The sequence below is a fragment of the Melanaphis sacchari genome, unplaced genomic scaffold (genome assembly GCF_002803265.2).
Source record: "Melanaphis sacchari strain LSU unplaced genomic scaffold, SCAv2.0 Contig76_pilon_pilon, whole genome shotgun sequence".
Taxonomy (NCBI): Eukaryota; Metazoa; Arthropoda; class Insecta; order Hemiptera; family Aphididae; genus Melanaphis; species Melanaphis sacchari.
In genome coordinates, this window is record NW_020271544.1 from 329,044 (window position 1) to 347,025 (window position 17,982).

The window sequence follows — 17,982 nt, forward strand, 5'->3', positions numbered from 1 at the left end:
TTTCAGACATCCCAGGGAATTCATTAAATACTTATATATTTTCTTGAACTTATACGAAACAAAAATGCAGTAAGATGTTATGAAAATTAAGAAAAATTGATTTACCTATATTTACATTAAATATTAAATCGTTTCAAAATCTGTTATTTTTGACAGTATTTTTCAATATGTTATGTTCATATGCGGATGATTTTACTTTGGTATTGCTTGATCAGTTTTATGCCACCACTTTGGTGAAGACGATATAAATTAATAATTTCGTCAAATGTCATCATTTACATTTTGACGTGTTCTTTTTGATCGATTGATAATTCTCCATCATATAACAAACAATAACTGGTTTAACAGCTAACACACAACTTCTATCGTATTTAAATAACTAATACGTACAAAAGTCAGATTTATAAGTTCGTTTTTCTGGATTTGTCTGTCGCTTTAAACATTTTATAAACATTATAGATATAACCTTAACACCTAGGTACTTGTAATTCTATTGTTTTGTAGTAGACATTTCACTCAATGGTAGGTAAATATATTTTATTATGTACACATATTATTGTAATATATTATTGTTTCAAACACTTACATTATGAATCGAATATCGGTTTTTACTCAAATGTATAGGTATAATATAATATATATTTATATCAAACCACGTCATAGGTGAAGGTGATTCTATAGTTGTGCACTTGTGTGACATATTTACGGAAAATGTAAATAGATACGCGCTCGACCACTTTATATTATTTCCGTTCGGTGTTTCATTTAATATTAATATCATGTAGGTATCGTCTAGGTACATATAGATTGTTAACAGTGAGCTTTTAATTTTTATCAATTATTGTTTTCAACTTTAATATTATACTCGTTTGTAATGGTGAGATACAACTCATAAGTTTTCGAATTCAACTTCAAAAGAATCGTCGTTGCTCAAGCGGCCGTACGAAATGAAATCGAGTAAATATAAATGGCACGACTGTGGAGGGATGTGGAGTCAGCATTAAATTATTGTTAGTAGATATTTTTAAAACATATCCAAAAATACTCAAATATACTTGTTGGGCATTGTTGAAATTTATCAGAGCCCTTTTTTAACTATTGTGACTTATCACTTAGCATAACAATCTTATTAAAATTTCCATAATCCTTTCAATGATGTTTGTATGCTTACAGCGTTACGATTGAAAATGTAGCTTAGTTTAGATAAGATTATTATGAACATAAACTTAAATATGAAATAATTTAATCCTTCAAATATAATAAATTATTAATCTATGTTTTTTTTCTTCGAGTTCTATTTAATTCAAGGGTATTGCGCAACATGTCAAATTTTATATGCTCTTCAATTGGGCTAATAATACTCGAGAAATAAGTAACACATTTTCATTAGATATTGGAATGGAATTTATGAAGCTCGTGAATATAAATGTTCCGTATCCGTAGTAATCATAAGTACAAAGCACAAGCATTATGCAGCTGACCTCCGTCACTCTTTCGTATCAAACTTTGAGACACAAAATTCGATTCTCCCACTTTACCAGTTCACGGAAGAGGTGGGATCGGGGGGACCGAACCGGCTGTACTGACTGACGGTAAAGGTCACAACTAACTTTGGAGACGTTCTAAGACTGACCAGGTCCGTGACGACGATCACCGACCATTATGAGTGATGGTATATAAATATTATTATTTTAATATTTCGGTTTAATAAAATCAAATATAACATCAAACCATAACACTAAATTTTGCATGTCTGTGTTGTATCTTCACTTCTAACACAACACCTATTTTAGCGGACAACGAAAAACAACGATTGAAGTCACGTATAACTAACAACTTTATAAAGCATTTTTTTTTGCACAATAATTTTTGTGTAATTAACTTTTTATAAGAATTTTAACACATCACAAAAATTTTGAAACTAAATGATCAACTTTGCGGTCCTTTTACTATCATCAAGGCGCACCCAGCAAAAAAAAATTATGATGATATTTATGGTTAGATTTATTATTTATTATATTTATCTTATGGAAATATATAAAATTAAAAGAGTTTAGAACTTACTATTATAGTAAGTTATACTTTACCTAAATTAAATTCGTATATTGCCACTATGCATTAATACATGATATACATATTTTTATAAATATGAAAAACAATATTATATTTTTAAGCATTTTCTGAGAAATATTATTTCATGAAATATTATAAAAAAGGCATTGAAGGAACTGTCTCCCGCACAGATGTGGATTTAACAATTTGCAGCCCTTGTTTAAAAAATCACCACTGTACAACAAAATTTCCTTACAAAATAACAACTTCTATGTATGCAATTATTTTTTCATTTAACTAAAGTTCAATTAAAATGTTATAATTCAAATATCATATATTTTTATTATACAATAAAAAGTAATAATAAATGTATTTAGTTACATAGGTAAGTAGTTTTAATGTTAATTGTTTATTTTAAAATTGAAAAATTTAAGAAAAAACTAAGTATTTAAGTATTTTTCTATATAAGAACAAAATAAATATTAAATACAATTTTGTAGCGTATAAATAACATTCCTATCAGTACTAAAGTTAATTGTAATTGCAAAAATTAGTATTTACAAGTGACATCTTTAAACAAATAAGTATAAAAAGGAGATAAAATAAAAATATCATTGAAAAAATTAAACATATTCAAATATGAATATATTTTGGGTTAACATTTTATAAATTAAGCAACTTTATCAAATATTTTAATATGATTGACCGTATTATTATAACCGTTGATTAAGTGGCCATACGAACTACGGAAACATAAGTATTATAAGCACCATGGGTAAACGAATGAATCTATGGTAGCTTTGTCTGCGGACTTCTGTATATAAGCAGCAATTTCATTGTTGCGACACTTTAACAGCCCGATTTTGTAAAAGGTGAAGCAGCATCGTTTGGAATCGGTTTTCGCCTTTCAGTAAATAAGTATATGACGTCTGGCATTTTTTACCTTATAATATATTAAACTAACAGATGGTGGTCACATTTACATATCGTTTGAAGCATTTAGTATTAATTTCTGCAGTCTCATTGGTGGCTACATTACGAATGAACCAAAATATGTACCAAATAGAGTAGGTATATTAATAATTAATAATTGTGTTAAAATTGCAGCTTTATATTATTTATTTTGACCAAGGTATCTGGATATCTGATAATATATTTGTAGGTAATTAGAATTTATTTATACATTTATTCGTATTAGACTTAATAATTATACGACTATATTTGTACAAATTGTTGTATACACTATACACCTTGCCAGTGGCGTATTTAGGTTTTTGTCATGGGGGAGGGGGGATATGGCTTTATAAATGAAGATACCAATGAGAATATTGTAAAATATATTATAATATTTCAATTTTTGCAAATTTAATCAATTATTGATAAAAAAATAATTATAATAATAATAATAATAATTTTTTAAATAATATGATGACTATAATAAATTATTTGTGTGTATACAGCCTATGGAGGGATTTATTCCCTTGATTAAAATATGCCACTGCATCTCGCAAAGGTTTGACAAATATCATACATATTTTTCGATTATCTGTTCTCAAACCCTCAAATGAGTAAATATAGACACCTGTGATGAAAGTTTATTTAATTATCTTTTTGGTGAGAATTGAAAGAGAAAGCAAGTATAACAGTGCTTTGCTACCTTTTACAAAAGTGACTTCCCTCGGCAAACGTCTCAGTCCGTATACCCTCCAGACTTGATACTCCAAGAAAAAGGGTAAACATATTAGAAAAGGAAAATAACTAACTTTTGGTTAAAATAAAGTGAAGTATAATAAATTTGATCTAATAATCAGAAACAAAAAAATTAACTTTTAAAAGAACGGTCATTATCCACGATACCTCACCAACTATTCCGCGGGTCAATCGTTGTCGTCGTCTGATGTTGTCAATGGAATTTGGTTGACTCGGCATTCGTTGAGTTTTGTCTTGTACAAAATAATAAAAACCATATAAATATATACAATAAAATACTTTATTAAAATATTTAATAAAAATGTGAAAAAATTATCAGTCAGTCAAAAGCTATTTATTTTTGAAACACATATATTTTAATTAACTAATATATTTTTATATTTCGTATTAAAATTTATAAAATTCGAGGTCCAACAGTAAACATTGAAAAATTTTAAATTTTTCAATCAACGATTTACTTTTGAAAAATAATATTTCAAAATTTCAAAACGTTCAAATAGTATTCGGAAAACTATTCATAGTAGTCAAGTGTATACACAATATAATATGTGTACCACACCGCTGCGGCTGTCTCAGCACGGGTTTGCGGCCGAAGCAACGAACAGGGAACCGCCGCCAAAGTGTTTTCTCTAAAGATACGAACAGCCGATAATGATATTATATTATACTATATTATTATTATTATTATTATTATATAATAAATACACGCGTGCGGACTTGTAAAATATTATCTCTCTAAGCCTGTTGTAGAACTACCGAGACCGGCCGGCCCCGGATAAATAGCTGCAGTAGCCGCGATAAATATAAATCCAGTCGGAGGAGTCCAGTCAACTACATAGCTAAGCGGCGGCACAGCTATTAAAATAATATCATTATAAAATAAAGCTATATGTAAATTATATATATTCTATATATATTTAGATCTGTATGAGAGTGATCGCGGTGGTGCGTTGTATTTCAAATGCATTATTAGAATTCTAAGGAATCTAAAAAAAAATCAACTAGTTATAGTTAAATCGATAATATTATAATGAAATTGTTTAACTGAATACTTTTCGTTTTGTTTTTTATTCAAACTTTAAGATACCGCCTAAACATTGATAAACGAACAAAGATATTAGCACAATTTTCAAAATTGAAACTTTCGATAATTTTTGTAGTCATTACACACACACACATAATTTGATGAATTTGGAGAAAGTTACATTTTGCAATGATCATAAGAAGAAAAAAAAAGCGTTCGCCAAAATTCACAACCTCAATAATTATTGTGATAATATTATATGCTATTATTATGCATTTATGCGCGTGAAATTTGAGACAGTATGGGTATGTCATTATTCATTATAAGGTATGTTATAACATGATAATTATGTTATTATTACTTATTATTATCGTCGTGTAGTCCTTTAGTTCAGCAAAATAATATTTCGCCACGCTCGAATTGTAGATGCGAGACTCACACCTCCTCGACATGCGACCGTCGTGTTTTAATATATGTACGAGTGTAATATATAAATATATACTATAGCAAGTTATGGGTACGGACGAGTTTAGCACGAGCTTGATATTATGTCAGTTTATATTTGCGTTTTCCCGTCCAGGCGGCTATAGATCACATCTAGCGGTGAGCTATATCACCGACATTACAACCGTTAACCTGAGTTTAAAACCATATTATATTATAAAGTATCTAATACTTGTGCATACTTCTATTACAAGTTCTAATTTAACATCATGTATGTACGAGCTTACAACTCCGAGCACTGCACATATTATTTTAATTTGAAATCCTACATGTAAGATTCCTGTCTATTTAAAAACGTGCGGATCGTTCCGATTTCGACTTATTTTTTAAATAACGTGGTGATTAATGAGTGATAATCACCTATTTACTTGATATTCTAACAATATGTCAAGGTGTATTTTTTTAATGATATTAATATTTTGAATAGTTAAACAAACTAAGAAAACTCTGCACTCTGTGAGCATATTAAATTCTCAGTTTTAAACGTATTTTTAAACAACAAAGTATTAATATCATAATTTCATTTATATACAGTTTTAAAATAATAAGGTAACTTATTAGTGATTATTTTATGTAATAAACTTATATATAGAAACTTAAATAAATTTAATACCTCGATTTGAAAGTAATCTAAAAGATATTTTTAAATTGTTACGTCAAGTACCTATTAGATGATTTTATTATGATTAATGGGTTTCAAAGCATCTTAATATCAATTAGGTAGTATATATTTATTTTAAATACTGAATTGTTTAGATTTTAATAGGCTCTTTTTTGATATTTCTAACACATTTTAATAATAATATATTTTTTTTAAATGAAACGCTTTTATCTTTTATTTTCATCTCAAACAGTAATCGAAACATTTAATATTACTGGTACAAAGTCATCTTTTGGTTTACTCAAATTTTTTAAAATTATTGACGAACAGTTTATAATTTAATTATCAAATACCTACTGTTAATGATAAATTATAAATATCATAATATATTTATAATAATAATAATAATAATATATAAAGTATTATAACTAAAAGAATAAAAATCGAGCATTGCACTGTGGACCGAAAAATCATTTCAGATTTGATTGTATTATCTTTATCATGATATTATGTTCCCATGTTCGAGGTTAATACGTTCAATTGCTCAGCAAAACGTTTGCAGTGATGCAAAAATAATTAATATTAATTTTAATATTTTAATTTGTCGAACGAGCAATGTGTTTTTATTTCAAAATATGGTGTTTGTTGTAGACCCAACAAAAAAACATTTTCGGAATACAACGATAAATAAAAATAAAACATCTTGTCACATTATTGCAGTATTATAATTTATAATTCATAATATTATTCTACTGCGATGTTCAATTGGCACGGTTGAAACGTTCGGCGATTTAATGCGTATTATGTAGTCTGTAGGCAGGTAGAAAAGGATTTTTCGGCATTAAATATTATTTTTTTTTATCTTTGATGGCGTTGAAACAACCGAAATGATTTCCGTGGTAATTTCGGTTTTGTGGTCGAATTACTCACCACGACACTATTATTAATTATAATAATATCATTATACAATCTCACAATCTCGCCGCGATGTCGCACGATGCTTCCACGATGTTCTTTCAATAAGTATAATATTTATCGTGCTTTATAATATGGTGAGTAATAAAAATATACACTTCGACTCTGGCACACGTCTCGACAGCCAATAACGACAGCAGGGACTATAGGATTGATCTTCAATATTAATTGTTTTTTTTTTGTTTTATGTAGCATCGTTGACCATGATTGTGCGTGCGTACACTCGTCGTCGTCGTTTAAAGAGAAGCGAATAAGCGATGTAATGTAAATATCTATTGAGAATCGAAGTATACGTGTGCGCGCGAGTGTGTGTGTGTGAGTTCGAGTTTTGTAAAGGGAAATAATATAAAGAGAAACTGCAGCCCCGGCAAACCGCGATAAAAGATCGGGTAGCTAAAAAACAATATAAAGGGAAAAAATGATAAAAAAAAAAAAAATAAAAAAAATAAGAATGAGAGGAAAAAATCTCGTACGCGCGCGGGGTACCTATATGTGGTCATATATATATATATATATATGTAAACGCTTATAGGTGGATGGGACGCCGAAGACGATGTGAAATACTTCTCCTCGGCGAGGGGCACATATTATTATATTATATTATATATGTACGGAGACCGTTTGCTGTAGTGTAAGGCGTATTTAAATAAATATAAATAAATAATAAAAACAAAATACTACTATATACTATACCGCTATCACACAAATACTACCAATATCTACATGTGTGTGTAAATTATGCGTGTACGGGGAATGTCAATGTGCGGCTGTCAAAAAAATGGTAGAAAACGTATATTCGCTTCGTCTCCTCTACACGTCCGCCCACCGCTCTTCTTCTGTTTGCGTCTGTTGCGCGGCTACACCACAGAAAAATGGCTGTTGCCGCTGCAAAAACCCGTTCTAAACCCTATACGTATAGATGGGTTAAACACTCACAAGCACGCGTTATTATAATGTACCTATATCGAATGCAAGCGTCGGTGCGTGTGTGAGTGTATGTTTAGCTACCGTGTTTTTTTTTTTTCATATTCTGCCGAGATGGAGTTTCGCGATTACCATATTATACCACGACCACAGTCTTACCTGCACTGCGCGTACACGCAGATTATAATATACTTAACTCTGTGTAATATACGCCGCCCGCCGCCGATCGTGCAGTGTGCGCGACGACTTTTGTTTTCGGCGACGGCGGAGAAGAAAACGCTCTCTCCCCCCCCTTCCGGAGTCTCTGCCGAACAACAAATCCCGAAAGAAACGGCGCGATTACCGCGGATACCGCAGTTATCTAGTAGCGCAAACATTACAGGAATGGTAATTGGTAGGCGGGGAGTTGCCGCCAAATATTTTACAAAACAAAGACGGTATAAATATAATATCCAAAACATATTTTAATATTTTCCGTTTTATTTGTATATTTTAATTTATTCCTATTATTGTCACCTAAATCGAACTGATTAATAAAACGAATTAATAAACACGAAATTAAACAACACGAGAATAATGATTTAGTTTTGAGCCGTTTGAAAAAAATAGAATGACGATCAGGTATTTTAGTTTCATTAATTAATAACGTAAAAATAACGTAATAGGACAACCATACGTTAAAGCAGTGTCGTATGCTATTATGATATAATATTAAAACACGATTTCGTTGTAAACTTATAAATAATATCCTGCGACGTCCATAATATTTGAATTTCGTACACAAACTCGTATACGCTGCGTTCTACGCGTTACACTCGATTTTATATCTCATAATTAGTACCTCTGCGTACGATAGTACGATAGGTACGTCCTCGTAAAAAACTGGTATATGATTTACCTCCAATATGTATATAGGTACTTTCGATAGTGTGTATACATGATATATCGTTTATAGATTATTCACAGAGATTAATCAAACAGCCATTAATATCTGCGTTTTTAATCTCTCCGGTTATTTCGTACCAATTACTTATTTTCATTTGGGGGACGTTTTCAGTGATTTACACCTCGTGCCGCGTGCCGTCAATATCGATCTGTGCGTGCGGCTGTTTTCGGGATTTTGTGTACAAATATTCTCGTTTTATCCACCGATCGACCAGTAGGTATTCCGATTACGACGAAAACACTCTGATCGTTGTCGATATTATTAATATTTTGTTTCTACACACGATTTTATGTAGTACCTATCGTTATTGTCTATCAATTACATTGCGTATCTATGGTGGACGTCGGGTTAAATTTACTAGTGTATAGGATTAGCCATGTCTTAAGACTGGGCGCCCGTGAGTTAGTGGTGTGTTAAAAACGGATGAGCGTATAGACATGAGAATTTTCGAGCACCCCAAACATTTTGGATTCCCGTGTATTTTATTTATTTCGGCGATTGCCACGATCAAATCGACAACTAAATGAGCTGTGTGCTCTCCTTTAGGCTAGGATCACACTATGCGTTTTGTCGGTTCCCGATCAACCGGAGCCAAACCGCAACACTCTAAAATAAAATAGGTTTAAATATAAAACGCGTTATCAGGGCCAGACTAGACCGATTTACGGAACCGATTAAAAACCGTCGGGAAGCGACCGCAACGTGTTGCGGCCCAACCGTCCGGTTGCGTTTCGGGATGTAAAGCACAACACATGCAATGCAATTTGTCCGATCGCATTTGTGCGGATTATCGGTAACCGAAATTGAAAATTTTATGAATAATTAATAATGATTTTTAAATTTAAATAATTAAAAAACTTAAAATATATTTGTAATATACATATATATATATATATATATATATATTATATTTTATTTATATTATAGATGTATATTATTATTTATTAGTATAATTAGTTGATACACGTTTTAAATAAAAACAAATAATTCTAATTACACAACCTTTTTATTATTTTTTTACTTATAATACTAGATACATTTCGTTTAAATAAAAAATCAGTTTAAAATTTAAATTTAAATTAAAAACGATTTTCGGGCTTTTTAATCTCATTTGTATGTATTCGGTTACCGATAAAACGCACAGTATGATCGATCGTCCCGATTGCGGTTAATCGGGATAGTATTTTTCGGTTGCCGACAAAACGCATAGTGTGATCCTAGCCTTAAACATTATCATTTATCGCATCTTTACTCTTTAGCATCGACAAGATTTCGTTTGATTTAGGTAGACATGGGAGTGCATATATATTTGACCCGTATTATGTGATGTGCATTGGCAACGGGATAACCGATTTTTTGCAATTACCTACCGCAGGGCGTAAGTACTTTGTAAGATTTGTTCCGCGCGCGCGTCACAGTAAAAATTTTACTACGTACATAGGTACGCCTACCAACGTGACTTTATTGGCTGTTGGACATAAAACACGATTTATTTTTGCGCCGGCTCAATGTATAGCGTTTGAAGTTAGAAACGTAAATTATTTTTACAAATCATGAAATATTGAAAATATTTTCTTTCAAATACACTGCTCGTAGTCTGTAGATATTCTAAATTAATATATATACAAATTCTTTTAATTTTAAAACTATTTTCGTTATATAATGGATTTCATCTTATGTTACAAATACCGTAATAGTATTATAATGCCATGTTTGATCACATTAATTGTATTATAATGACTCTAATAATTATTCTGATTATTTTTATTTTTTGATAAATTTATAAATTTTATTTTGATATTGAAACTCGCAAGTGATTTGTTCCAATGATTATATTCATAATGTATTCATATATTAACCAGTAATATGAATGACATACAAATATAGAACTACCTACATGTGTTAAGTAATATGCAAAGGTATTTTTTATTTATTTATTTATTTATTTATTTATTTTTTTGATTAATTATTTTAAAACCTCCGTTCCTTCATAAATATACAGAGAATTTATAAAGGCCAAGTGTAATAAAATATTGACACGTAATCAATATTGTTTTTAAAAAGGCTTCCCGGTCAAAGTCGACACTATATTACACTAACATTATTGCCTAACACTATAAATATTAAACCAAATTAAAATGTATGTATAAAATAAAAGATTAATAACTTATAGGTAAGGGTTTGCATGTTTTTCAATTATTATTCAAAACATAACTTTAAGTAATATAGAAATTTATTTTTTAGTATGATAGAAATTTAAAGCAACAATTATTATTTTGCATACATTGCATATTCAGCTCATTTTTCCTTTCAAGTTCATATTTTATTATATTTGTATTTTAAGTACATATTTCACATATATTATTAAAAAAAAAATTAAAATAATATGTGACTTAGAGAATAATATTTTATACGTACTATTCAATATTTATTAATAATTTTATTGAAATTTAAAAAAAATAGATTAAAATGATTAAGTATAAATAATTAAATAAACTACCTACCGCGTGTTTTCCCAATTATTTGTGTGTTGTGAAAAACATATTCGATAAAGAATACGCCGAATACGGTCAGTTGATGTCTGTTAGTATCGAATGTGTTTTTGTCTCGCGTTAATGTAGTATAATATTCTATTGTTGTGAAAATTAAATTAAAAACGCCTTATTTAATAATAAATAAATTTTTAATTTTTAATTTTTAATTTTTGAATGAAAATTAAAATATTTTTAAGAGCATATTTTAGTATTTTTGCATATATTTCAATTTTTAAGGCCATTATCGATACGCATAGTTTGACTAATCAAACGAAATATCGAATCAACTTATTTAATGTTCTAAAATATTCTTCTATAGAGTATATAATTTTACTGTGGGATAAAATTATTTTATTTCTTATCTAATATTAGATTTTGAGTCAGCATAATACAAGTAGACATTATAATAATTATTGTGTGGTATATGCATTATACAAGTTTTATCGATGATATAATATTAATAACAACAACGTTCCACGTCAACCCTTTAGTATACGAATCGACGGAAAAGCAATTCAGCGAAGTAGGAAAATCGCTCGTCACGCCGGACATGCAGTCATTGATATTCGTTGATGGTCGGATTGCTACATCATCAATCGCCCGACTGGAGCAAAACGGAAAACGGTCATCCGGTCCAGTAAGTTCGAAACATTTCCTTCATTTTATAATATATCTGTATATACTATACGATCCCGGCGTATATTTGCCCACCCGCAACGAATAACGCACATCCGGTGAGTACCTGTGCAGTATAGATGTATTTAAATATACTGCATTTTCTGTGCACATATACAGGGATGCAACACGATTGCGTTCTTATTTTCTTTAATCTGTAAAAAACTTAAAACGTCTACCGCAAACTTTCAACGGTCGTACAATTAATTTTATTATAGATATTATATTGACCCCATTACGTCTGTTGATTTTTACGCTACATGCACATATATTACATATTATTTTATATTTCTATACGAGCGTATAATGTACATTGCTTGCGATAAATCATACATAGGTATATACGTATGTATGTATGTACAGGTATAAGAATCAACGATTAACCAGTACATAAAATCGAAGTGCGCATGATTTTTTCTCTTTTATACTCGGCCAACAAATTTAGTTATAAAAGTACAAATGATACCTAATAATACTAATGGGCAATAAGTGAATGGGTTTGTTGATGCTTTATTGTTTACGACGACGATGAACGACGGTACACACAGATCGGATATTTTACTTACAATAAATCACAGTCACAATAGAAACGTTTTACGTCAATATTGTTTTATTCTCTTTTTTTTTATACGACGTAATTTTCAAGTAAACTTTATGGAATACTAAAAACTTCTTTAGAATTCCTAAGACTACGTTCTACAACCTATACGTTTATGGAAAAAATCTTATCTCTACGCGTAGTTTGTCGCATTGCGTCGTTGTTGCAGCTAAGCATAATTTGATGCTTAGGCTGAATAGGTCGAATTACATGCTCAACCAATTTAAACGGTTTTTTGACAATCATTTGGTCCGTTTCAGAGTAATATAGAGTATAGACAGTGATAAAAAAAATAGTATTATGTAAATTACAATTCATCCCGAGTATCAGTTCGTTTCACGTGTTGATGCTACTCTAAAAAGTAAAATTTAAGTTTAATATAGGTATAGAGTCAATTTTAAACATTAATTAATGTATAAATTGATTAAAAAGTAATTTTATAATAAAAGTACAACTATTAACTTACATAGATCTACGTCTTTAGAGAACACAACCATTTTTTTTTTTTTTTTTGATAATTCAAATCATTCTAAAACGAATAGTTTTAGATAGAACGTAGTAATATTATGCAAAATGTAACACAATGTTAGTATAGATACAATTTAATTGTAGTGTGGCCCCAATAACTATAATACATAGGAACATTATACAACCTATGCAGTTTGTTATGATCGTAGGCATACATAAATGTTAGAAAACATGCGTTCAAAACGACATAAATCAACGTTAATGCGTATACGGTCGGGGACACCCATGGGCGTTATGTTGGCGTCTCAAGACAATATTCAGCTAACGCCGCCTCGTTTTCACAATGACCCGCCTCGGAAACGCAGTTATTCTCTGTCGTCCGACGTCTGCCTTGACAATCGTCTGACGACTGGCAGACGATTGATAGAAGGTGAATAATTTTTTTTTTTTAGTTATTTTTTCTTCCCCGCAGTAGGTGTATTTCCAATTATATTCTACTAACGGAGACCGTAACGTTTTATAACAGATAAACATAATATACTGTAGGCAGATACTCTTAGTAATGATTGAAGAATATTTCATTGGCTGTGTATGATATCAATGATATAAAGATAAATACGTATAATCAGCTATATTGTACCGGGTTATTTTTTTTTCTTCAAAATTATTAATTTTTCTATTTGATTACACTTGTTCTATTTTTTGATTCAATTTATTATCGTGAAGAAAAGGGTATTTGTTTACAGAAATATTACTTTTTTTTTTAATTAAATATTTTATGCAATGGTAGGTTATAAGTTTATAACGTTCGTGTATGACATAATTTGACACACAGGAGAATTTTTCAGGTGGATAATAATTATATTTATGAAAATATTAATAAAAATTGATACTAAATTAAATTTATATAGTAATTACTAATTATTGATTTGTCATTCGATGAATGCTTATTACTTATTTTAGATATCTTAAACTTTTATACTATAATAAATTCATATTTTATTTTAAAGCAAAAAAGAGATGTTACAAATTACTTACTTAATTAAATTAAGTTAATTTTAACAAAATACTTTAAAAACATTGATAGTTCAAATATTTTATGACTATGAGAGGATTTTTATTTTATTAATATAATTATATCGTCGTTGACATAAAAAAAACCTTCTATGTGATAAATTTACAATATTGAAATTTCAGTAACCCCGCGAATTCAGAAAATAATAAGCCATCATTATGATGAAATATCTTATGTGCTACCTTTATGGGAGAATTAATGAAAAATTAAAAAAATTAATCTCTCATTTTTATAGTCATAGATCGTATACGAGTACATACTTATTTATCGGTGTATCAATGTTGGATACAATCAAACTCGCATAAATTTCTGAAGATGTATAAAAAGTTATTCTTTAAACTATGCATATTAACATAATATTGTTTGATATAATATAAATCGTTAAGATGTGTAATAATTAAACCATTTACATGCCTACATTTGTATAAGTATAGTGTAACACAAAGATATATCAATAATTATTATATAATAACATTTTAGTCTTTCAAACAATTTCGTATATTCTCAAAGACTGTTTAATCGCCTATCGTATTAAAATAATCGTTAAAATTAATTTAAATTCTGATTAGTAAAGTATTGTTCGCGTTTTGCTCGTTTCGTAAAAAGTTGTACATGTTTAAAAATTAGAAACGTAGGAAGACGTACATAGCAGAATCGATATTCGTTTCTATAGTTAAGACTAACTTTCCTTAATCATATTTTTCAGGCTAAAATATTTCATCACAGCTCTATACATTATTGAATCCAGACAATTTCTCTGGGGGGCTGACTTTTTTTAGATTGATGAATACTAAATGGTGATACATTTTAGTATCATGAATTATACCTATTATTAGTTATTACAGTTAATAATTTAGACTTAGACATTAGGTGTGGTAATCGTAACGAGTATTGTGCATTTTTACATTTAATAAATAGGTACACTTTGTTGAAAGTCAGGGGGTGTGAAATAAATTTTAGTGGGGGGGGGGGGAGAATTCCCCCACGAGTATACCTGTATTCAACACTGGCTCTATATAAATCCAAACTCTCATCACAAAACCATTTCACTGAGCTGTCTGTTAGGTATAACTTGTACCTACGTAGAAATAATGTATAGATACTAATATATTGTATAACGCACTCATGATTTGCTGTGCTTATCGCATAAATATATAGCGACTATTTTATTATTTATATATATATATATATATATATATATATTGGACCGGTTTGATAAGTGTTATCCAAAACAAAACCACTGCAAACGCACTCGGTAGAATCTACAAAAGCCTCGTTATACCTAATACACGGTCGCTCACATAGTTAGATACTGGGTGCTGAGTGGGGGAGTGGGACGAGTATGGTTTCTATGTATTCTAAAAATGTACATAATATAATATATTAATAAAATATGTATATTATATTGTTATATACATAATAAACGAATATAAACGGTGGACGACCGTTATTATTTTTCGATCGGCTCATTATAATATTATACATAAATAAATATATATATATATATATATACATATACATATACATAGACGCGTTTCAAATAATAATAATAATGATAATAATAACAATAATATGCAAAACTCTCGCGGCGGCGGCGGTAAAATAGATGGCCGGACGAGATAGCCGCTGCTGGATCAGCGCAGTGGCGGCCGACGACGGAGAAACGCGCGTCGCGTACTATCGTAATAATAATATACGCGCGTACTCATACACATACGTATATATGTATATGTATTATAAGTATATATATAAATAAAGGTGCCTGTACGTATAGCCATTATAATATGCGTAAAGTCGGTCCACGTCAATTTGTACGCGTACATGTGTCCCTGTCCGGCGCGCGCGCCATTTCCACGGTTCGTTTGAATGCGATCGCGTTCGATCGGGTTATAATAATAATAATAATAATAATAATAATAAAATGCGTATGCCCGATTGGGGAGGGAGAGAGTTGATGTATACGACGTGGGTACCTGTATATAGCATCATCTACGTTTTACGTATATAATATATTATGTACACTATGTATACGGCGACTTTCCGCCACTGCCGCGCCGTTGTGGCTACCGCGATCCCGACACCGGTCACATAGATCACTCACCGCCGTCTACGTATGTAATAGCGAAATATTCTATCACGATCCATGTATATATTATTATTTATTATTATTATAGTTACGTATAATAATAATACCATATAATATATTATTATCGTTTGCCGGAAAGATATTGGTTTCCCAGGCACACGTGCAATGGTCGAATTATAATAATTGGATACTGTCGTGGACGACTTTTTTCTTTGCGTTCTTATTTATGTTTACTTGCCGAAGTCCTGATGTACTAGCTGCTTCTGTGGCAGTTTTATGGATGTATTATAGGTAAGCGTCGATCAGTTGGGTGGAAACTATGTGGTACCTAATAAACTATCTACTTTTACCAAAAAAAAAAAAAAATGTGATTCTATAAACTTCTATCGAAAGCTTGTGCTTTATTATATTCACCACTATTGCCGCCAAAATAATAACGGTTGTTCATATATACACACAAATACACAATATTATAAATATGCAACGCAATTCCGATGATCACCACTGTCAAAATATATCGTCTTGTTTGTACAGACGTTCGAGTAATACCTATTATGTATTAAACATTATATAGGCACCTGCCACCTACCTATAAGCTTTTGCAGATAACAGTATTAACCTTAAAAATACATTTTATTATTTTAACTACGATGCTAAGCTTTAAATAATGCAGGAATGGATATTCTTATGTACTCTACTTCACTCGAATCTAAGATAGTAATGTTTTGTATTTTTACATTTGTTCGTTGTATCCAAATTCTATATAATACCTAGGTGCAATATATATCTAAATACTTTTTTCTTCGGTGTATCTTGTTTTTTTTATCTTGTTTTGCAAAAAATACCTTAAACACAACGAACTAATTAAAAAAATATATGTAGATAATAACTTAATTGATGGAATTTATAAATTTATTCATCGAATTATTTGAATTATGACGTATTATGGCTGATATTAATACCACGGATTTGTATGCTATATGTATTTGCATATTTATTCTGGTTGATCGTATGATATGTTAAGTTTGTATAAAATTTGTTTCATAATACAACAGTACAACTATTTAAAAAATAAAACTTTTATTTTTTTTTTTTTTTTTTTGCTATACAGGCCATTAAGGCCTTTTGCACGCTTCAACTAAACTTCTCCATATATTCCGGTCCATTGCATCTTCCAATCGCTTTGTCTCGTCGGTATCTGAAATATTTTTCTTAATTCTATCTAACCACCGCTGTCGAGGTCTTCCCCTTGGTCGCTTTTTTGTAGGGTTTCTGATTAGGATATTTCGTATAACACTTTCACCAGCCTGCCAGACATGGCCAGCCCACTCTAATCGTTTCGCTTTTAAGAACAAACAGATATTTGGTTTGTTATATAACCTTCATCGTTCTTTCGTCTCTCATATTCCCCAATTTGATTTCGCACAGGTCTGTAAATTTTCCGTAAGACTTTTCTTTCGAAGGTGAGTAGCTTCTCTTCGTCCCCCTGTGTTGTGGACCATGTCTCGCATGCGTACATTACTATCGGTCTGAGGTAGGAGGTGTATAATTTCTCTTTTGTAGCTTTGGACAATAATCTGGAGCTGAACATCCTTGTTTGGGTGTTTGGTATAAGTGGACTGTATAAAATGTTCTCTATAGGTTTTTAACGAAAATAAAATAACAACCGGTACTTAAGTTTGCCGTGATATGAATCGACGGACTACTATTAACAAAAATCAGTTAAGTAAATGGTATGGGGGCACAAAATAGTGCTGGCCAGCAAGTGGAAATTATAATAAATAACTAACACAAAATTGATACTAACAAT

General features: G+C 30.4%; 1 pseudogene; it reads right to left on the reverse strand.

Moving 5' to 3' along the window:
* Positions 1–17,287: 17,287 nt before the first annotated feature.
* Positions 17,288–17,982, reverse strand: part of LOC112601213 — a 2,449-nt pseudogene continuing 1,754 nt past the window's right edge.